This window comes from Lactuca serriola, chromosome 6 (assembly GCF_051521515.1).
Source record: "Lactuca serriola cultivar US96UC23 chromosome 6, Lser_US96UC23_V15, whole genome shotgun sequence".
NCBI classification, from domain to species: Eukaryota; Viridiplantae; Streptophyta; class Magnoliopsida; order Asterales; family Asteraceae; genus Lactuca; species Lactuca serriola.
In genome coordinates this window covers 164,050,168-164,074,248 of record NC_136413.1, presented here as the reverse complement: position 1 = coordinate 164,074,248, position 24,081 = coordinate 164,050,168, and the positions used below count along the sequence as shown (strand labels likewise).

General features: G+C 34.4%; 5 non-coding genes and 1 pseudogene across 5 annotated transcripts; 5 read left to right on the top strand and 1 right to left on the bottom strand.

The window, feature by feature from the left end:
- Positions 1-566: 566 nt before the first annotated feature.
- LOC145060358 (receptor like protein 27-like) lies at positions 567-14,367 on the bottom strand (annotated as a pseudogene).
- On the top strand, positions 3,525-3,643 carry LOC145060703 (U5 spliceosomal RNA). The gene has a single exon (XR_013686892.1). It is a non-coding gene; the product is annotated as a U5 spliceosomal RNA (small nuclear RNA).
- On the top strand, positions 8,537-8,656 carry LOC145060713 (U5 spliceosomal RNA). The gene has a single exon (XR_013686901.1). It is a non-coding gene; the product is annotated as a U5 spliceosomal RNA (small nuclear RNA).
- LOC145060710 (U5 spliceosomal RNA) lies at positions 10,999-11,117 on the top strand. Its single transcript, XR_013686898.1, has one exon. It is a non-coding gene; the product is annotated as a U5 spliceosomal RNA (small nuclear RNA).
- A 7,539-nt stretch (positions 14,368-21,906) lies between the features above and the next one.
- Positions 21,907-22,025, top strand: LOC145060702 (U5 spliceosomal RNA). Its single transcript, XR_013686891.1, has one exon. It is a non-coding gene; the product is annotated as a U5 spliceosomal RNA (small nuclear RNA).
- Positions 22,026-22,956: 931 nt separating this feature from the next.
- Positions 22,957-23,073, top strand: LOC145060715 (U5 spliceosomal RNA). The gene has a single exon (XR_013686903.1). It is a non-coding gene; the product is annotated as a U5 spliceosomal RNA (small nuclear RNA).
- The last annotated feature ends 1,008 nt before the right edge of the window (positions 23,074-24,081 follow it).

Genomic DNA, 24,081 nt, shown 5'->3' with positions numbered 1-24,081 from the left:
GGCTGTAGAAGGGCGACTAAGGAAAGGAATGAGGATGGTGTATGGTGGTGAAGGTGTTTCCGTTGAGGAGTTTTTCGACAGATAGAGTGTAGTTGGTGTGATAGTTAGTTGTAATGGAGGCTCGGTGGTGCAGGTGATCAAATGGTGATGTAGTTAGTAGAGTTGGCGATGGCAGGAGGTTGTTAGGGCGGTGGCTGACAAAGAGGGTCTTGAGGTTTGAAAGGGTGCAACAAGTGGCAGTGGATAGCGGTTCCCGTTGTTGCAAGTTTCGATGAAGGGGTGGTTTCCGGAGTTAAAAAATTTAACTAGCCTTGTATCACTAGTACACAAATGATTTGTTGATGCACTTAAAATAGTTATTTGTTGCGGTTATTAACCGCACTAACAAATATCGCATCAAAAAATAACCTCATTTAATAGTGCGGTTATAAGACCGCCTAAAAAAATAGTCAAAACCGCACCAAAAAATAGTAGAGGAAAAATACAAACCACACTATAAAATGATGAAAACTGCCCTAAAAAATGCAAACAACACCAAAAAAAAAACATCCCACCGGAAACCACCCTTAAACCACCATTATCTCTACCGCGTGTTTGTTGCCGAGAACACAAGATTCACCAAGCCACACCATTTTTATCGCCATTAACCTCCGTCGAGCATCTCTACGTTGACCTCCTTTACAACCGAGCATAAACCACCACCATTTGACATCATCGCCATCTGCCCTACCTTTGCCGGAAACCACCACTATAGCCACGAAGAACACCCAACATCCCCGGTTACCATTGTTTTTTCCACCTTAAACAAACCAAACGTACATCAATAAAAAAAGAAGAAGAACAAAAATTAGTTTATCTGCATACCTGCCATCTCCACCACTAACCACCGTCAACACCGACCACAAATGTCGTGCTTTTACTGAGAACCATCGAAGCACCACCATCTCCTACATATTTCTGGTCAACCAACTTATTTCACCTTAAACAAACCAAACGTTAATCAAAAAAAGAAAATAAGGAAGAAGAAAATAAATATGTTTCTTGTGTTGTTTGTAAAAGGGGGAAAAGCACACGCAATGCACACATACTTTTAGAGGGAAATTAAAATATAGAAGGAAAACGAAAATATAGGAGGGAAATGAAAAATTCGAAGGATCAACCAACTTGTAGCTTGCTTGAACATAAAAATTGAATGAAATTTGGAGGGATCTTATGAAGAATGAAAAATCCGAATGAAATTTTTAGAGGAAAGATTGATGGTGCAGTTGAATGTTTTTTAATGCGAATTAATTTTTTGGTGTGGTTCAATGTTTTTTAGTGCGGATTATTTTTTGAGGCAGTTTTAATTCTTTTTTGGGGTGGTTTCCGAAATTATTTTTTGGTGCAGTTTTGGGAAACCGCCTTAAAAAATGCTTTAATGGTGCGATTTTCGGAAACCACACTAATAAAGCTATTTTATGGTGCGGTTATCTTCTTTTTTGATGTTGTAGATATTTAATAAGACGGTTTTAAGAAATGACCTCATCAAAAAATAAAAACCGTTCGCACTATTAAATGACTTGTGTAGTAGTGTATCTACCTAATCCTTTTGAAATAAAGGAAGAAAATAAATGAGTAGAAGAAAAAGGAAGTGTTTATTTCATTATGTTTTTCAATGCAAGGAAATAAACGAACAAAAGACACCTATACATAATATAATAATAACTACTATTTAAAAAATAACTGTTAGAAAACCTTGGCATGAAACGATTATCCTCATAAGGGGATAATTGGGTTGGACATGGATGACTATTATGCATTGCTTTATACACATGTGTTTAAATGAGAATGTTAATATGAGTTCAAGGAAATATAATTTCATTCCATGCGCAAGATGCTTAAAAGTGTTATATGATGTTTACGAATAAAAAACGATCCAAAGAAGCTCTTTGCATGTTAGGCATACATTTCATTTCATACGAGTTAGGCATTGTGAATGGTATGATACATAATTAAGTTCAAATTTCATATGATGTTTTGCTTACTACACCACTTTTCCACTGTTACGATGTTTTAAAGAATTCAATAAATGTTTAAAATTTGGATGTCTTGGGTGCTAAAGAGTAAGATATGAAGTAGTTAAGTGTACGATTAGAGACTTGATCTTATTCACATTATGGTTGGGAATAGTAATGGACTAGACTTACACATGGTTGATTTGTCATAATTTATAACAATTGAACCCAAAGTTGATTTTATTGACTCCTGATGTTTATAAAGTAAAAACCTGAGATTTCCACAAGAAGTTCTCATCAAATTGAAATATTTGATAAAGTACATTGTTATTCCCAATCCTTATAGTGAGGGTTGTTTCAAAATAGACTTTTATATAAAAACAAACTAGAAGAATTTGAGTTAAATTAAAAAATATATATTATTTTTGTTAGGTTTTGGATGAACATGGTCATTTTTGAAATCGAGAGGTATTCCTTTAGATTGTTTTCAGAAACGACCTTGTTCATGCACTCGCGACTTCCCGAAGCCCATACTTGACCCCGATTTCAAACTGCCGACATACGTAACTCAACTAGTTTTCTGGTGTCAAGAGCTCGTAGGGGAAGTGACAAGAGCTCTCAACTACAACTTCATTGGATGTTGTCCCTTAACATATTTGTCCATCCATGACTTTGCAAAACTCCAACATCCAAGCAAACAACAAATTATGGATGATGTGACCATTTTGATCCTGATAGAGAGTCTAACATGATGGCACAATCGCCATTCTTCTCTCAACACAATTACACATATATGGATCGTGACATAATCCTCGATCCAATGATCAACATACAATATAGTCACATATTGCACTCATCGATCACATCCCGTAGCTCGGTTGTAGCCACCCCAATGCAAAGATGGAGTAGTCCTCAACATGTTGCCTCCTCCTTAAGGCCACACACACACACACACTAGTATAGTCCATGGAAACCTCAAGAGAAGTTGATAAAGATGCTATGTTATATATATGCTGCTAACATTCTTCAAAGTTAACCTTAAACAAATTATAAATGTTTTTTTTATGTTTACTCTTTTCACCGCTCTAGAAAACTAAATGAATCTTACCAATATTCTTTTGGAAAACATTTATGAAGCATACGATCCCAAATTTTGTTACAATACCTTATATTAAAAAGTAAAACAAAATTACTTGTTTACCCCTTCATTTCATATGATATGAAACTATAAATTCATAAGACTCTCATTTGTTTTTATTATTGTTCTTTGGTCAATCAAATGCATCTATTGCTCACAAATATCTTGTTCTAATTATCAAATATGGAATAATTTTTTTCGAAACACATATAAGACCACTTCTATAAAACAGATAAAAAACTAAATCAAAGTAAAGAGAAGGGGAAACGAAGATAAAAGTGGAAGAGGGGTTTGAAAGGGAGGAAGAGTCATCCCACATCGGCTGCTGGAATGAAACAGAAGGTATGAGAGTCATTACTTAAAGCAAGCAGCTGAAACAAGGAAAGACACGCAGCCATGTGGTAAGCACAAAGCGAACTATTCTTTCGCCTTTTACTAAAGAATACCGTGTGCTTGCCATATACAGTGGCATACGCTTATTTTTGGAGAGTCCCTTCCTTCATTGGTGGGCTCCAACCAATTTTCAGTGTTAAAATTTTCTACTCAGCTTTGCCTAGTTTGCATTGCTGGTAATTTGGAAACAGAACAACTGAAGTAACCCAAGTGTTACGAGTTTTACTTGGTTTCAGGAAAACCTAGTCTGTTTTATAAAAGATTTAAAAGGGACAATCGGAAATTCTCTTATGAAGAAACCAGTCAATCAGAGGGTCTTTACTGGAATATTAATCATGAAAATTCATTGAATTTTCAACTGACTTAAATCGGGATGACAAAACTATATTATCTAGAGCGTTTGTTAACTAACGGAGTGTCAATATAAAGACATCCTACTATATTAGTTAATCATAAAAGTCAAGAAATAAAAGCCAAAAAGTACTAATAGGTTAAGCCAAGATGACAACCTCTTTTGACCTGTCATATTGACACCTATAGCTACATATTATATTGTTCTTAAGTTCTCTTCAAATTAGTTTTAACCACAATTTTAGTAGAAGTGTCCCTCAAGAACTTTCCGAAGATGCTAAATAATGCACAGATATATAGATATTATATGCTAGCTACCAACACTTTTCAATTACAAGAATGTTTTGATAATGATCACTCTAGCAAGTGAAGGAACAAGGGGGTCTTAAAATTTCTATATCTCCCGAAACATTTAATAAACGCTCCTTACGTGTCACATTACCTTTATCAAAAAGTAAAACAAATATACATGTTTACCCCTCTATTTACTATATTTTTAAACACTCGCTTCATAAGACCGTGTTTGACCAATCAGATAAATAATGTACTCTAACCATCTAACATCTAGTAATTATATACCTTCAGAAACTTGTATATGTTCACTTCTTAAGGCCCCTCCGTATACCTTAAACCGAACACTACGGTGGCTGAGGTGGTGCCGCAGTGTGCATCGACCCCCTTCGGTGACCATGGTGATGTCCCCGCACCAGATGGTATTACCGCACCTTGCTTTGCCTCTTTTGTGACCGTTGAGCCTTCAATGTCTATTTTTCATTTTTTTTAAACTTTGCTAAAAATATTACTATTCACTTCTCATTTTACAACACAAAAAACACCAAATACTCTATATACAACTTTTTTTTTTTTTTTTTAATTTAAAAATGTTTGCATCCTCGTCGTCGTCCACTTCATTGGATACGTTGGTGTTGTGGGAAGCAAGGTTTATCGAATACGTTATGTAAACAACACTAGCATATCTACAAGAAAATGAAGCCGAAAGTTTGCAACCGAAACTTAGAAATCATCATTTACGGAGAAATTGTAAAGTCGGCCACAACCAACTTGTCAACGACTACTTTGCCGATGATGCATTGTATGCCGTAAAATTCAGACGCCGGTTCTGGATGAGGAAGAAATTATTTTAACGCATTGTCGACGACATCAACAATTGATTTCCATATTTTCAGCAGCGGGTTAATGGAAGAGGTCGGAAAGTTTCTCCTCAATTAAAAAGTGTACCACTGCAATCCGTCAACTAGCATTCGGCATGGGACCGGACTCATGGGATGAATATTTGAGGATGTCAAAGCGAACGACGAGGCAATGTGTATACAAGTTTGCTAGATTTGTGATTATTCTCTATCGTGATCGCTATTTACGCGATAAGTGACATCTACAAACTATATACAACACTTGAAAAAACATGGGTTATATGAAATGCTTGGTAGTACTGGTTGTATGCATCGGGGTTGTAACATCATGTTTCGAGAAGTTTCTTAGTTCAGGATTGTGGACAATAAATGGATCAGGTAAAGGCCGTGGGCTTAAAGGGAATAGGGTTTAGACCCTACTGGATGTTGATAATATTAGCCTTGGTTTGTGTCTTGGAGTCAAAGACTAAAATGGGAAAAGTTATGTTTTAGACTTTTTCAAGAATTAAGGATTTTAGTTTGGTGTGTTTTAAGTCAAATGTAACTACATAGAGTTGTGGAACTCCTTAATACCTTCCAGTGCATATAAAGATCGTTGAAAACATAGTTGATAGGAAGAAGTTATGATTGTTTGAAGTTAGTGAAATTTGGTGAAAACCCGTTCTCACGAGGTGAGAAGTAATTCTCACAATGTGAGAACTGTGTAGCCCAAGCCCACAAATTTTTAGGGTTTTCAAGGTATTTAAAGGTAATGATTCATGTTTTAGGGTATTTTCTTAGCCTCCATCATATCTATAACCTCTTGGGAGAAACCCTACCCTACATTTTCAAGATTTGAGCCTCCACTCTCCATCAATTGAAGATCTCAACTTTCATCTACCTTACAGACCTATATAAGCTATATATAAAGTTCCAAGTTTTATTGCATTTCATCTTGGATCTGAGTGTATTTGGTGTTTTGGTCCATTTTTATGAGTTTTGAGTGAGTCGAGAATAATGTTTGAAACTTTATTACTCTCCTATGTCCCAAGAACATTGTGTGTTTAAGATATGGACCCCAATACCTTTTGATCAGTTTAGAATGTTTTCTTGGACCTCATGTATAGGAAAGTTTTGATATTTTGCCTTCCCTTTCAGCCATGCAAGTTATCTTGGTCATTTAGGTAATTTTGGTGTATTAAAGTTTAGATCTTGAAAGCTTGAGACATTATTATGGATAAAGTTGGAAACTTTATCCATCTAAACATCATGTTAAATTAGATATGAAGGTTGGAGACTTAGACTTAACGGATTAAATTAAGAAAGATGCATTTTGGGCCCGTTTTGAGACCTAAAGTCCACATTTTGATGGTTTGAAACTTCCTAATGGATAAAGTTAGAAACTTTATCCATTAAGACCTCAGAAATGATCAAATTTGAGCTTTGGACCTCTTGAAATAGGAAGAAAATGGATTAAGCTTGTTTAAGTTGTTCAGACCAGTCCCCATGGCGTGGTCTTAGGCTGCCACAACATGGTGACTAGGGAGTCTGCGATTATTTTGGCATTTAGTTCCCATGACGTGGCTAAGGAAGGCCATGACGCGGAGAGCTGTTGTTGGCAATTTTGACCTTAACTTTTACCATTGACTTTTTGTCAAACTTGGGTTGAATTAAGTATTTGACTAAGGGATGGTCTCAGTTTGGTTTTAGGAAGCTTGGTTTGGCTGTGTTGTTGCTACGATAGGTGTTGGGCTTCTGTTAAGTGGTTCAGGTGAGTTCTTTTCACCATATTTGTGGGTCGAAGGCATCAATACCAACCCACTAGGTTATGTATCATGGTATATAGGATGTTGTTATGCTGTAGTGACATGTTAGATTGGTTGATATATAATTGTCTATATTTGTTGATTATTGTTTATCTGTTGCATATGTAGACATATTGGTGGTTAGGTTGAGGTATTGCTTCGTGCGGTGGACTAACAAACCTAGATGGTTGGGTTGAGACTTTGTGTCAACAAACTTGGATGGTTAGGTTAAGACTCTGTGTTAACTAACCTAGATGGTTGGGTTGAGACTCTGTGTCAACAAACCTGGATGGTTGGGTTGAGACTTTGTGTCAATAAATCCAGATGGTTGGGTTGAGGCCCTGGGCCAACAAAACCTATATGCATGTATTGTAATTGTTATAGTATTTTGTGTGGGGTATTTTGGAGGACTCGCTAAACTTTGGCTTACAATTGTTTTCTTGGTTTTCAGGTACATCAGATGATCGGGGCATGGCGAAGGTGTGACTGGACACATCATGCTTGGATATTTTATTGATAGATAATTTTCGTGATACTCTGATTTATGGTTATGACTTTTTGGAAACAATGTTTTGTAATACTTATGGGTTATTAAATGGTTTTAAAAATAAAAAATTTTATCATGATTTTTTGGATGTTACAAGGTGTTCAATGTGTCCTAATGTGTGGCACGGTCAATTTATGTGAGGTAATCAAAAGATGCCAACAATAATTTTAGAAGCAGTGGCATTGTATGATCTTTGGATATGACATGCGTTTTTTGGTCAAACGGGTTCCAACAACGACATTAACATTCTAGACCAATCATTGATATTCAACGACATCTACCTTAGAAATCATATAATGTGTCGTTTCAAGCAAATGAGACATCGTACATGCATGGATATTACCTTATTGATGGGATATATCCCGAGTTAACTACGTTTGTGAAATCATTCTCATGTCCAAATGATGAAAAAGCGAATAAAGGTTAAGGGGGCCCAAGAATCTGCTAGGAAGGATATCGAGCGAACCTTTGGTGTTCTAAAGAGATGTTGACAAATACTAACAACACGGACGTGATTTATGGAGTGCAAACGAATAAGTAGCCTGATGTATGCGTGTATCATATTGCATAATATGATTATAGAATATGAGGGGAAAGCGATTTGCCACTACAATGTAAATGAAGATTTATCAAATGTAGAAGGAGTTGGTATTGGTATGCAGGCGTACATGGCGAACAATGCGGAGGTATACAACTAAGTCGGACACCACAACCTTCGTGCAGATTTGGTGGAACACGTCTTCAATGCTCGAGTGAATCATGGTGTAGGCGATTTTGATGTAGACGAGTTGTTCGAATCTAGCGATGACAAGTCGAAAATGTTTGATGGAGATTCATACGCGAATTATGACGATGTGGCTAGTGACGATGACTAGATCATGTTTTTTTCGATGTTTTGAGTATGTTTTTTTATTTACGTTTTCTAATGTATTTTGTATTTTTTTTTGTGGGCTGAGGGGAAAATAATGTGGCGATGAAGTCGCACTGTAGTATTGTGGTGAGTGTGGTATGACACTCTATGACCTAAAAACATAGCATAAATAAGAGAGAAAACGGGAAGATAAGTTTGAAAGAGAGGAATGTGGGTTTGGGTTTTATCCTACACCGGTTGCTCGAATGAAACAGAAGGCGTGAGAGTCATTACATAACCCAAGCGGTTGGGAAATGGGAAGGCATGCAACCATGTGGTGAGCACAAAGCGAACTATTCTTTTGCCTTTTGCTAATGAATACCGTGTGCTCTCTATATATAATGGCATACACCTATTTTTGGAGAGTCTCTTCCTTCATTGAAAGGCTACAACCAATCTCCAGAGTTAAAAAAAGTCAACTAGTCTTGTTTGCCTAATCAGTTTAAGAAAATAAATAAAGGAAGAAAGGTAATGAGTAGAAAAATGAAATTTTGTTTATTTCATTCTATTTTTCAATATAAGAAACAAATGAGCAAAAGACACATACATAATATAATAATCATTAGTATTTAAAAAAAAAAACAACTGTTAGAAAACCATGGCATGGATGAACATTGAATGACTATTATGAATGTTCTTTACGCAATATTAATATGGGTTCAAGGAAGTATATTTTCATTCTATATATGCACAAGAAGCTTAAAAGTGATATGATGTTTATTCATAAAAAGTGATCTAAAGAAGCTTTTGCATGTTATGTATACATAAGTGCATATTTCATATGATGTTTTGCTTACTATCGTAAACTGCTTTTCCATTATTAAGATGTTTTAAAGAATTCAATAAATGTTTAAATTTTGGATGTGTCTTATGTGCTAAAGCGTAAGATATGAAGAAGTTAAGTGTACGATTAGAGGCATGGTATTATTCACATTATTGTTGGGAATCGTATGGATTAGACAATCTAGACTTACACATGGTTTGATTTGTCATAATTTTATAACGAGTGCACTCGAAGTTGATTTTATTGTCTCGTGACGTTTATAAAGTAAAAAACTAGGATTTCCGCAATGAGTTATCATCAAGTTGAAATATTTGATAAAGTATGTTGCTATTCCCAATCCTTTATAGCGAGGGTTGTTTCACTTTTAATCATCAAATTGAAATATTTGATAAAGTATGTTGCTATTCCCAATCATTTATAGTGAGGGTTGTTTCAATTTTAATCCATTTTCTCTTAGTATGAGATCATCTAGTCATGATTGGTCAAACATATTTTAGCTCTGGATAAAGACCTATAAAAAATAATTTTAAATAGTTATTGCCAAGATTTGAAGCTGGGGCTCTTAAATCGAAGCTAAACATTATAGCCAAATAGGGTAACAACAAATTAATGAAAATAGACTTCTAAATAAAAACAATCTAAAAGAATTCGAGTTAAATAATATATATATATATATATATATATATATATATATATATGTATATATAGAGAATATATATATATATATATATATATATATATATATATATATATATATATATATAGAGAGAGAGAGAGAGAGAGAGAGAGAGTTAGGTTCAAATGTTTTTACTATCTATTGTGTGCTTGTATGATTGATTCTGGACCAATTATTTTAGTTATTTTAAGAAAGTAATTAATGCATATTAAATGTTGAAGTTTTAATTAATGCTCATTATATCTTTAACATCTAATATGCATTAATTATTTTCTTAAAATAACTAAAATGATTGGTCCAGAATCAATCTTAAATGCACACAATAGATAGTTAGAACAATATAACCTAACCCTATATATATATATATATATATATATATATATATATATATATATATATATATATATATATATATATATATATATATATATATATATATATATATATATATATATATATATATATATATTGTGGAGTAGTCCTCAATATGTTGCTTATTCCTTAAGGCCACACATACCAATATAGTTCATGGAAACCTCAAGAGAAGTTTCCAAAGATGCTATGTTATATGATGCTAACACTCTTCAAAGTTAACCTTACATAAATGTTTTTTATGTTTGCACTTTTCACCACTATAGCCAACTAAGGAACAAATAATCTGTTGAACCTGAAGGGGTATATTCGTCATTTCTGTATTAAGGGTACATTTGTCTTTTGCATTTATTAGTTGCAAGATTGTTAAAGTTAGGTTGTTAGCTAGTTGCTCTATATATAATGTTATAGCTTGTACTCTGTTTTTGGGTTAATCAAAGCAATTCATTCCAATTCTATAGATGTAATAGAATGTTACAATTTTCATTCTTTTCAAAAACATTTACGAAGCATATGGTCCCGGTTTTTTCACAATACCTCTATTAAAAAGTAAAAAAACTTGTCTACACCTTCATTTTTATATAATATGAAAGGTACTCTAATTTCATAAAACTGTCATTTTTTTTAGTTTTCTTTGGTCAATCAAATCTATCGTTCACAAATATCTTATTATAACTTTATATCCAATATACAGTATATATTGTTTTAAAACCCATATAAGAATATTCCTAGAAATCAGATCAAAAAGTAGATCAAAGCAAGAGAAGGGGAAATGAAGATAAAAGTGGAAGAGGGGTTCGAAAGGGAGGAAGAGTCATCCCACATCGGCTGCTGGAATGAGAGAGAAGGTGTGAGAGTCGTTACTTAAAGCAAGCAGCTGAAAGAAGGAAAGGCACGCAGCCATGTGGTAAGCACAAAGCGAACTATTCTTTCGCCTTTTACTAAAGAATACCGTGTACTTGCCATACTCATTGGCATACGCCTATTTTTGGAGAGTCCCTTCCTTTATTGGTGGGCTCCAACCAATTTTCAGTTTTATAATTTTGACCGGTATTTTTTACTTATCTCTTTATAAGCCAAACTTGACAAATACAGCTACTATTTATTTGGTAATTAAAATCCTGAAATAACTAAAGAAATACGATTCAGCATCAGCAAAATTATCACATTATAATAACGAAATTTTGATTAAATCAAATATATACATTTATAACACATATATGAATCTACATACTTAAAAAGGGAACTATAAACATACTAAAATCCCTTGAAGCTTAGGCCTTCTACACCTTCTCCTTGTGCTCCAAACTTGAAGCTATAGCACTCCTGAGATACATGTTAAGGTGAGCTTTATGTTTTTAATTCACGATTATCTATCTTAATTTAGAAAATATCACACTTCCCACAGCCGTAAACTGTGTTTTTCAGAAAACATGGTAATGACACATTGATACTGATTGCATACAAAATACTTAAACATGTACTATACCATAACACATTAATTCAAAACAAACATGCCTTTCATAAAGATCATCATATATAAATGTACCATAAACAAATAACATGTTGAAAACATATATGTATCCAAGTTAAAGTAAAAAGGATTTTCTTTTTGTATTTTAAACAAATTATGTAAATATTACCCTCTTTTCTAAGATGCATATCTGTCTTGACATACAATTTAGTTATGTTTTAGATACATGATAAAAAAATTAAAATATTTGTTAAAAAGACAGTTGAGAAACATATCTATTAGACTATTACAGTAAATCTCACAAACATCTTGTAACGATTGCTTTAAAGTATATAAGTAACTTTATAAAAAATGACATCAAGAAAATATTTTCAACATAGTTTGCAACAAAGTTGTAATGTAATATGATGAGATATTGTACCTTGGTTTCTCCTTGTGTTACGAAGTGGCCTTACCCATCTGTCTTTCCTCTTTGTGAACAAATCACTATACCTTGTATACAAAAAGTTCCCAATAACAGCTCCAACAACCAACCCACTTCCAATTCCACAAAAAATAATGATCCAATCAATTCTTTCGCTCGGGAGGAGAGACTCAGATGCATTGCTTGTTGGTGGAAATCTTGACAACTTTAAACCCTCACATTCCTTCGATAAAGGTTTCCCACATAACCCAGGATTCCCCTCATAGGAGTTGTTCTCAAATGTATCAAATTGTTGCCCTTGAGGAATGTGCCCATCAAGATGGTTGAATGACACGTTGAAAATAGAAAGGAAGTTGAGTTGCGCCAACAGTTGAGGGATTTCTCCAGATAGCTCGTTTCTAGAGAGATCCAAAGATTCAAGATTCTTTAGGTAACCAAACGATGCCAAGACACGTCCGGTAAAATGGTTGTTGGAAAGATTGAGTGCTTCAAGCCCTATGAGATCTTTGAGTGATAGCGGGATTTCTCCTTCAAAATGGTTACAAGAGAGATCAATATCCATATATATGGTTAAAATCTTTTTGTATTCCGTTTTGACACCTTTGTGTATTATTGTCATCGTGTATGGCATACTTGAATTGTAGTATTTGAAGGACATATCTGATTTCATAACAGATGATTCACCATCATAAACCGATGTCATGGCATTGCAATTTTGGAAGTAATTTCCATGCAATTGGCCACAAAAACCATTGTGAGAGAGGTCTATGATCCGCAACTTAGGGAATTGTGAGCAAATAGTCGTTGAAGCTTGAATTGGACCATAAAATTTGTTGGATCTTAAAATGAGAACTTGGAGCTTGGCAAGAGTTCCCAGCCAAAAAGGAAAGACATCATCAAAAGTGTTATCTCCAAGAGAAAGAACTTCTAAATTAGTACAATTTGTCAATGATCTTGGAATCTGACCCATAAATCGGTTTTCGCTCAAATCAATATTTTTTAGCTGGCTGCCATGCACAAACAAATCCATCATCATGCCATGAAAGTTATTTTGCCTTAGATCTAAACTCAACAATGAATTGCTTAAGGCACCGAAACATGGAGGAAGAGTGCCACTCGTGTTGTTAGAAGACAAATCCAACACTTTGAGAGATTTCACTTCACATATCGATGGTGGTATTTCTCCAGTTAGATTGTTATTTGATGCTGAATAAACAACTGTGGTTTGTGGTGGGATTGGTAGCTCCCCTCAAACCTGATTATTCTTGATGGAAAATCCTTGTAAACGTCTCCATGGGAGAATCTGAGGATGCTGATGAAACCCAGTGCTGGAGTTGTTGGAAAGGTCAATCACTTGTAATGATTCTTTGCTGTTGTTCCAGATCCACACGGGTACCATGCCATTAATTTTGTTGTTGTCGAGAAATAAGACTTCCAACTTATTTTGGAATTGCAAAAAGGCAGGCAATTCCTTCAAGTTACATGTGACAGTGATAGGAGTTTAAGTTCTGGTAAGGTGGTATTGGTGTAGTTGTTGGTGGACGTTAATGATATCCTATTGTAACCTAACCCAAGAGTCACGAGTTTGTTGAGTTGTAGGAACATCTCTAAGCCGACATTCCCACTAAAACTATTCGAACCTAGGTGAAGATATTGAAGGGTTTTTGAGTTGGAAAATGAGCTTAAAATTGGTCCTTGCAACTGATTTTGTTGAAGGTCTAGCGTTGTTAGTTGGGTGAGGTTGAAAAGTGGATAACCTTATTGACCTCAAAGAAGAAAAGTTGGACAAGAAATGAGGTACAGAAGAACTAATGTCAACCCCTGAGAGATGGAGTTCTTCCTTCTTCGAGTTCTGTTAAGTTTTGTATTAGGTTCTTGAGGCTAGGATTGTGAAGCTTTAGTGGATTCCCCGATAGATCTAAAGAAGACAACTGTGTCAACTTTGCGATCTCATTTGGGATTTGGCCACTAAAACCAGAATGAGAGAGATTGAGGCTTTTTAACTGCTTTAGACGAGCAATCTCATATGGGATTTGAGATTCATCAAAGTAGTTCATGGCAAGGTTGAGGCTTTGAAGATGAACTAGGCTGAAGAGGGTGTTGGTAGAGTTGATATGCCCACAAAGAAAGCTTTCACTCAAGTCAAGGCTGACTACATGGCCATAAACATGGTTGTTGCTGCATTCCACCCCATGCCATGAACAACAATCAAAACGAGCATCTGATGCATTGCTTGTGGTCTTCCAAGAGTTAAACGTTTGAAACCAACTAGCAGCACAAGCCACATCACCTTGATGAATTATGCTTTGCTTAAACTGAAACAAGGCTGAACATTCCTCTTCATGGCTTAGTGAAGAAGAACGAGTCATGCATGTGATAGTGACCAACAAGTATACAAGGGAGCTGGTTAGCAACAAGTTGAAGTGATTCGTGTATGGAGCCATGAAAAAGGTTTAGTTTCTGCATACTTCTTTATATAGACCAGTACTATATGCTACGTAGCAATCAAAATATATATTAAGAAATGCACACTCTAGAGAGATGAAGAACGAGTCATAACTGTGTAAATAATCATATACTTTATGTTTTAGGTAGATGAAGAATCAACTTATAAAGTCAAAAGAAAAAAAGTCAATTGAAGATTTTTTATGTATCTGTTTATTATAACATGTTATAACTTTAAAGTATTCTTATTTGGTTATTGTTATATCAGCTTATATGAATACAAATTTTCTATTATAGCAATCGGTGGCTAACTTTAGTAGTTTTTTATAAGGATAATGACATGAAATAATAACTTAAGAAAATTTAAGATTTGTTTAACCTACATAGCTCAACTTTTTTGAAATGGTTTTACATTCAAGCTTCATTTTTGTTATATTTAATTGAAACAAAGTAAACCGTAACATGTTTATGTTTTTGACTAATAACATGACAACATATTTAAAACATTTTCTTCAATAATAACCAAATTTCAGTTTTGTTTTACTACTTTAAAAGAATTTTAACTTACGCCACTAAAGTTTAATATTTTTTAATGTTGTGAAAATTTCTTCCATTTATGAAAGGAAGTAATTCGTACACAACAATTTTTATCCGTAAAAATCATGCTTAACAAAGTTGTACAATACAACATTTTAAAACACAAATTGTTGTGTATAGAGAAATTTTGCTGTATACGAATCATTCCCTTTATGAAAGTTTGTAGCATAGTATAAAGCAATAAAACGAAGTTTAATAAATAAAATGGGTGTAATTGTCAGTTTTAGGGTTAAAGGTTTTTTTTCATGCATTGAAAATATTTGGCTTGCAATGAAAGATTATATATGAGTTAGCCTAACTTAACTAAGGAAAGATAATTACTTGTGGACTAAGTAAATAATAAGATAACCCTAATAATTCAAATTCAATATCAACACTACCCTTCAAGTTGGATTGTGAAGATCACAAACACCCAATTTATTGTATATAAACTTCAAACGTTTAGCTCTAAGAGCCTTAGGGGACAAAATCATTCTCGTCGAACTTGTTGAAGCCGCCGAGCCCAAGGTGTAGGGAGTTGTGATCTTGTTGAACCTGCCTAAGGATCCCTCCCAACATGTCTTCCCATTTCCCTTCTTTGCTTACAACCTCCAACGGTTTCTTGAACCCGCAACACCTCTCTCTTATCTTTTGTTCTCCTCCCACCATTCCCTCTGTTGGTGATTTTAGTGTCACCATGTCATTTTAAGTAACCGAAACTAACATGTGAGCTAAGGGGTTTCATAATTTGTACTCTAATATATGTACGGGGTTGTGCAGAGTGCACACATGTATAAGATCGAATTAGAAGCCGGTTCGACGACTAGTCGGGGGTCCGGGGGCAGCGCCCCTTTGGCGGGGTCTAGGGTCAACGCCCCTAGCGGAGTCCAAGGGGCATTATGGTAAAACTAACGAAACTCGTTAGTTTTGGTAACCCTAAATTCTCATTAAATCCGGATTATCATGACTTGCTTACAAAGCAACTAATGACGACCCAACCCTAATGAAACCCTAATCTCGTTTAATATATAAACAGTTCTTCCTCTTCAAAAGGGAGGGACGAACTTAACATCTCGTTTTTCATCATAGTTTCACAGAATCCTCTAGCATATTAGCTTATGATTTATGTGCCTAGAATCGTAAGTGTCCACTTGGATTATCCTAGACTGGATTTCTTGTAACCCAGGCATAGGGTAGACATATCAGTTCGGAAAGTGATATCACAATCCAAGTTGGTATCCAGATCTCCACCACAAACCCTAAATTTCCCCACACCCTCTACTCCCCTCTGGTCCAACCCGCTCAACCCCTCCATTTCTACCCCGTTACGATTTTCTGTCTTTGATACTTTGATGTATTAGAGACTGATTTTCAGTCCCACATACATAAAAAAATCAACTATCTAGGACTAGATTTCAGGGACTAGCTGGGGACTAGCTAAATCAGTCCCCAAGTTTCACCAGAGACTGAGTATTTACCATCAAAGAATGATTATGTCAGTCTATGATACCCTTTTTTCTTGTAGTGCTTAGTGAAGATGTCGGCAGGTGAAACTCAGACCGTATGGGACAAAGCTTTATTTCAGTACTATTCACAAACTCAAAATGAAATAACAACCTATTTCGATATGATTTGTTATTTTCATGATAAACTGGGTTTACTGCAACGTGTCGAGTAGCTTCCTTGTAACACATCAATGACGTGACACTAGCACTAAGAGAATCCACACTTGTGCCGAAGACTTCTATGTCGACGACAACAGTCGTCTCTACAACTTAGGCTATATACCGACGACATGTCGTTTGTATATGTTTTGAATAATTATTTTGACCAGGATATCTATGTTGGTGAAATGTTGTCGCCATAATTTAGGTGGGAACGAATAAAGTTTTTGCGGTTTTCTGAAAATTTATTTCGACGACATGTTGTCGGTATAAGTTACAGAATATAATTTCTATTTATTTGTAATTCATGTTGCAAAAAAAAAAAACGGTGTCGTTTGTAAAAGAGTTATCCCGACGATATGTCGTCGGTATAAAGGGCATGTGATCCATGTATACTTTATCTCGACGGCTTTTCGTTGGTATAAAGGTATTTTTTTCTTTATGAGAGGGTATAAACGACATCGTTTTCATTATCCCTATACCGACATTTTGTCGTCGGCATAGGGTTCCAATGACTTTGGTATCCCTAGTTCGTCATTCACAACGTTGCACAAAATAATCCAACCCAAAACTTTCTAAATCCATGATCCCTTCTCCGACATGATTTTACCGGTGTTTCACCGCCTTTCACCGATAATTTGCTTCATTCATTAAACTTTTGTTGATTTCACGGATTTTAGGTGTAATTTTGAGTTTTTTGTGTTTCAATTTCTAGAAATACGAACACCACGATCTCCAACAACATACCACCTGTCTCTAGTCGCCACTAAAGGACAATAGGTAAGACCCAAAAGGTCCTTATTTCTCTTGTGTTTCTAATTATGGTTGCAATTTTGAGTGATTTGCGTTTTTTGTTTTGATTTTATGATTTGGTGCTATTTTTCGTTGAGTGAACCACCATAGACGTTGGACTTTAGATTTTGGGTGGTATTCCTGTGGCATTTCATAGCGATGCGTTTTTCCGGTTTTGGGGGTTCTTTCTCGTTTTTTCTTAGACAAAACTTCAAAAATGGTCCCTGTGGTTTCATAAAATCTAAAGTTTGGTCTCTAATTTACAAAAACCTCACGGATCGTCCATGTGGTTTCAAAACTTTTAATATTTAGTCCTTCTGACTAAGTCCGTTAGCTTTCTACCGTTAAGTGAGGGGTATTTTCGTCATTTGAATACTCAGGGACCATTTTTGAGGTTTTCTATTTTTTTAAATGAAAAAAATGAAATTTAAAGGGGTCCCGCCCTCTCTCTCATATGAAATCATCGCATGAACAATTTTTGACTGAAAAAGTCAAAATTGAAGTTCGATTTAAGGGAAATCAATCTATCGTCCATCATCGGTATTGGTATCTGATGGAGATGATGAAGTCTTCACCAGCTCCACCGGAGATACATCTCCACCACACCTCGCCATCTACACCCTACAAGTCCACCACCGCTACCGGGATTGAGAATCGACCACCATTGTTAGCATCTAATTGAGATAATGTCTTTGCAAATGATGTTGGGCTTTCTTGATCAAATAATAGCTGAAGATGATTAAATCAATCCCTTGAAGCAACAACACCACATACATCCCAAACGTTGATTGTTATTCTCTGATAAACAATCACAGGTGTAACATATTTGATTTTAATTTATTTCCATTGTTCTTATCTCAATAAACAACTTGCGAGCACGAAAGAGGTCCAAAAATTGATCTGGGTTAAATGCATCTTGAAATTTGTAGAAAAAAATAGATGCTTGTAAGTTGTACCCCATAAGCAGAAACAATTTCCGTAAATTTAGAACGTATCAGACAAAGGGTTTCAAGGGTACAAGCAAAGAAATCCAAAACATCATAAAATTCAGAAAATTCGGTCAAGTCCCAACCTTTTCTTACCAATTACCAACAATCATTGTTCGTAAACATGGAATCCAAGAACACTCGAACTGCCACATGATGAAGATTAAAAGCCAGTGTTGCGTGTAAGAGAGAGATTTAAGTTGTATGCATAGATGGGGAGGAGGAGTAAAGCAGTTCAGCAACAAGTGGGGGTGTTTGACTGTTGATGCTCGACATGAAGAACGAGGAAGATAGGGAGTCAGTTTTCTGGTGGCTCCCCTTTTTGTTGTTAAGCCTTGTCGTTGAAGTTGTGGCTTCGAGAGATGCAGGGACAGATCAAGAAACAACAGGGTGTTTTTGAATCTGTTATTGACGGGAAGGAGCAAAAGAAAAGAGCTTGTCGTCTCTTGGTTTTCACCGGAAAATCACACACTTCGGTGCTGTGTTATTGACAGAAAACAAAAAAGGAAGGAGTATACAAGCAACAACGGTCTTTAGGGGTGTTTGTGGGGTTGCTAAATGACGTGAGGGTGCTAAGAATTGATGATATCCTTTCTTCACGAGAGAGAGACCCCTTCAAAAATTTTTTTTCATTTTAAAAAAAGAAAAATAGAAAACCTCATAAATGGTCTCCAATTATTGAAATGACAAAAATACCCTTTAATTAACGGTAAAAAGCTGACGGAGTTAGATGGAATGAGTAAATATTAAAAATTTTGAAACCATAGGGACAATCCGTAAGGTTTTTGTAAATTAGGGACCAAACTTTAGATTTTATGAAACCACAAGGACCATTTTTGAAGTTTTTTGTCTTTTTCTTAAATAGGCAAATGTATGTTTCCTGATTTTTTGGACTTATATATATATAGGGTTAGGTTATTTTGTTTTCACTATCTATTGCGTACATGTATGATTGATTATGGACCAATCATTTTAGTTATTTTAAGAAATTAATTAATGCATATTACATGTTTGAAGATATAATAGGTATTAATTACATCTTCAACATTTAATATGCATTAATTACTTTCTTAAAATAACTAAAATGATTGGTCCATAATCAATCATACAGACACACGATATATAGTAAAAATATATGAACCTAACTCTCTCTCTCTCTCTCTCTCTATATATATATATATATATACATATATATATATATATATATATATATATGTGTATATATATATATATATATATATATATATATATATATAGAGAGAGAGAGAGAGAGAGAGAGTTAGGTTCAAATGTTTTCACTATATATATATATATATATATATATATATATATATATATATATATATATTAGTTTATAACCCGTGGAAACCACGGTTACAAAATTAATTAAATATTCATAGTAAAAAATTCAAAATTATTAATCAATTATTTTATATAAAATTTTAAATACATTATTAATTAAGAGATTTTTTTATTAGTTATGTAAAATTATAATTATTGATTCAAATAAATATGTGGAATTAATTTATCATATATATTAGACTATTTTTATTTGTGGACTAATGAAAATAATAATATAAAATTTAAAATTTAAAATAAAGAATAAATAGATTGACAAATAACATCACATTAATTAGGAGGTTTAATGAATTTAAAATAGAAAATTAATAGAATGACAAGTGGCATCATATTAATTAGGAGTTCTAATATTATGACATTTGACAAAAATACTACTCTTTTATTAGTATATATATATATATATATATATATATATATATATATATATATATATATATATATATATATATATATATATATATATAATTTCTTATTTGTTTAAGTTTAATATGTATGATTGTGTTATTTGTTTGGATTTACTAGTTTGAGTATATATAAGATGAAATTATAAAGTGCTTAATTGATAAGTGCTTAATGTGTTTCTATATTCATGGTAAGTGTTTAATATGCTTTGTAAGCAAATGGTTGAAGTGTTTCTATTTTCATGATAAGTGAATTAATTGATAAGTGTTTTTTTTTGGCAAGTGCTTAAGGTATATTATTATTATTTTAGTGTTTAAATTTAGTTGTTTGTTGTAATTAATGCATGTTTATTGTTTTCTTTATTTTATGAAAAAAAAATCAAAAGGAGTATAGAAAAATGCAAGAAGAGGTTACGGAGGACGAAGATGTAAATGAGCAAGATGTAAATGTACAAGTAATTAATAAAACTATATTTTCTTCCCCGAAAATCAGTCTCGATGACATCTAATGACTTATCGTCGGTATAGACTATCTTGGCGACTTGTCGTCGACATAGGGTTAAAAGTTGTCATCGCCATAGGGTTGATTCTTGTAGTGTAGTCTCGTTGGCATCAAAATCACGATCAATCTTAATTATAAACTTCACAAATGGTGTTAGCCATCACCCTATATTATGCTTCAACGGAAGACCCGAGAAATGACGCTTTGTCTCTTTGTTCTCCCTGGAATTGGAGTACCACCAAGGCTATTAAAATAATTTGTACATGATCATCTAGTAGTTGGATAGCTAAGCTAACTTGCATCTCTATAGGCTATCAAGTCAAGATTTTCATCTGAAGGCATGAACAAACATTATATCCCAGTGTTTTCTTTAAATACCGAATGATGTGAATGGTTATAAAATACTTAACTGGTTTACTGAAAAAGCTATATCTGATTGTGTCATGGTAAGATATAAGAACTAACCCACTATTTGTCTATACCGGTGATGCTCCATTTTAGGATTTCATCTTCTTTTTGTAGACTGACAGGTTTTGTTCAATGGAAAAGGCACTTGAACAACTACCCACAATCTTCTAATATACCCACAATGTATATTCTCTGGTTGATGACAAAACCTTCTGCTGAACGAGCCACTTCTATACCCAAACAATACTATAACAAGCCTAGATCCTTTTTAGTTTTTACTTAACCATGCATGAAATTGGTCTTGGGTTCTTCAATTAATTTCACACCACCATTACCATTAGGAGAATATCATCCACACATATGCGAGCTACAACATGAACATTCCCCCACAAAACACAAGCATCAAATGACCAAACCATCCACTTTTGACTAGTTTAGTAACAGACTGTTTTTCTCGAGTTAAAAAACCGGTGACCTACCACCCAGTTGAATCGGTTCAGTCCATTTAAAAAAAAACAGTGAGTTTATCCTTACCAAATATTTTATTTCAGCTATCCATTTATCTAATATAAGTAGATACTTTATACGCGACCACCTCCTACAAAACATAACAAAATTACCAACTCAAAGTAAAGGAAGATGGGAAGGGGAGGAGGAAGGCTTTGAAAAAAAAGGCATGTAGGTTTAATGTTCATCCCACATAGGCTGCTTACAGGAAACAAAAGACTTGGAAGTCATTACATAAACCAAGTAGCTGAGAAACGAAAAAGCACGCAGCCATGTGGTGAGAACAAAGCGAACTATTCTTTCGCCTTTTACTAAAGAATACCGTGTTCTCTCCATATATAGTGGCATACGCCTATTTTTGGAGAGTCTCTTGTTATATTCAAGGGCTCCAACCAATTTTCAAAGTTCAAATTTTCTCTAGTTCTTGTGTATGAGTCACTACTCTGGTCAATAGTATCATGGTAATTTTCATGACAGGAAAGTTCTTGCCATTTTGAGCTTATAATGGGGTATGAAATTAAGCTTCTGTTTGCCTAGCTTGTATAAAATTAAGTTAAAGGTCAGGACTAATAAGCTTCTTTATATTACACCTTGTTTACATTTCTAATACAACTGCATATAAATTTGTAGAACTGAGCCAAACTTTAGTGTATCCGAAACTCAAAAACAAATTTTTTGTTCAATCAACTCACTAATGCATGCATCGATAAATTATCCAACCTCCTTGATCCACAATATGAAAATGTACATTTTAGCAATCATTATAACATAAGAAGTACAAGAAAGGAACTCATGTGTTTGAGATAACGTAAAAAAGGTTGCTGATCATGTGGTTTTTATTAGTGCTAACATCTAAATGATGAAATCCTAAAACGTGTTTAAACATTAAACGCCAATGTGTGAAGTCTAAATTAAAAGCCATTAAGACTCTTTGATAAGTGAGTTGAATAAAATGAGTTAATACATATACCATTATCCATTTTCACAATACCATTATTTGAAACTCCAACTTGGCTTTTCTTCACGAAAATGTTTATTTATTTATTTATTTTTTTGTCATATAAATTAATTAATCTTTCACTAAATATCTTATTCTAATTATAATATCCAGTAATTACTTTCAAAACCCATACATTAACACTTCCTAAAAGACAGATCAAATATCAGATCAAAGCAAGAGAATGGAGAAAGGTGGAAGATGGACTTCAAAAAGAGAGGGATGCAGGTTTGGAGGTAATCCCACATTGGTTGCTTGATAAAAACAGGAGGTGTGAGTCTCATTACTTAAACCAAGCAGCTGTGACAGTAAAAAACATGCAGCCATGCATTGAGCACAAAGCAAACTATTCTTTCGCCTTTTGCTAAAGAATACCGTGTGCTCGCTGTTTTATGTGACGGACGCCTATTTTCTAAGAGTCCCTTATGTATAGGCTCCAATCAATCTTTTAAGTTCAAAATTTTAGTAGTTTAGTGATAAGTTGTATAGTACCTTTGACCTTACTAGTTACTATTGGGGATTGAAAATCTCTATGCCTATTTTTTGAGAGTCCCTTATATATAAGCTCCAATCAATCCTTTAAGTTCAAAATTTTAGTAGTTTAGTGATAAGTTGTATAGTACCTTTGACCTTACTAGTTACTATTGGGGATCAAAAATCTCTTCTATTCAACACAAAAATAAAATTACAATAGGAGGAGCAACTCACACTCAACTATTACAAAAAAACCAACCCTCTCACTAACACACACACACACACTCTCTCTCTCTAAGTGTTATAATTAAACTCTCTGAGTTTGTGATGCTTTACAACCGAAGATGAAGCCTCTATTTATACCCATGGCAGCCACCATTTGTGCAACCTTAATTAATTGTGTTCATCATAGGGTAGGAAGAATAACTTGCCACCGTAGGTTTCATTTCGTCAACAAAGATGGTCATTGTAGATTTGGAGGCTGGAACGCAACAAATCCCCCCCCCCCCTCCTCCAGTCTCCATCCAACAATCTTCGTCCCAACTATGTCATAGTTTGTGTTTCTCTTGTGTCACCACCTTGGTCAACATGTATGTAGGATTGTTATTGGTGTTGATCTTTAACAGCTTCAATTCTCGTCCCTCAATTGCTTTTTTAAGCTACTGATAACGGATATCAATGTGTTTTGTGTGGGAATGGTACATCAAGTTCTTGCTCAGGTCTATAGCACTCTAACTATCATAATGAATGATGTACTCTTCTTGTGGAAAGCCCAATTCTTGAAGAAACCGTTTTAGCCGTATAAGCTCCTTCCCAGCTTCAGCAGTAGCAATATACTCGGCTTCTGTTCTTGATAGTGTTGCACACTTCTGTAATTTGGATTGCCACGAGATAGCTCCCCTGCCAAAGTGAAAATGTAACTTGATGTAGATTTCTTATTATCAAGATATCCTAACATATCAGCATTTGTAT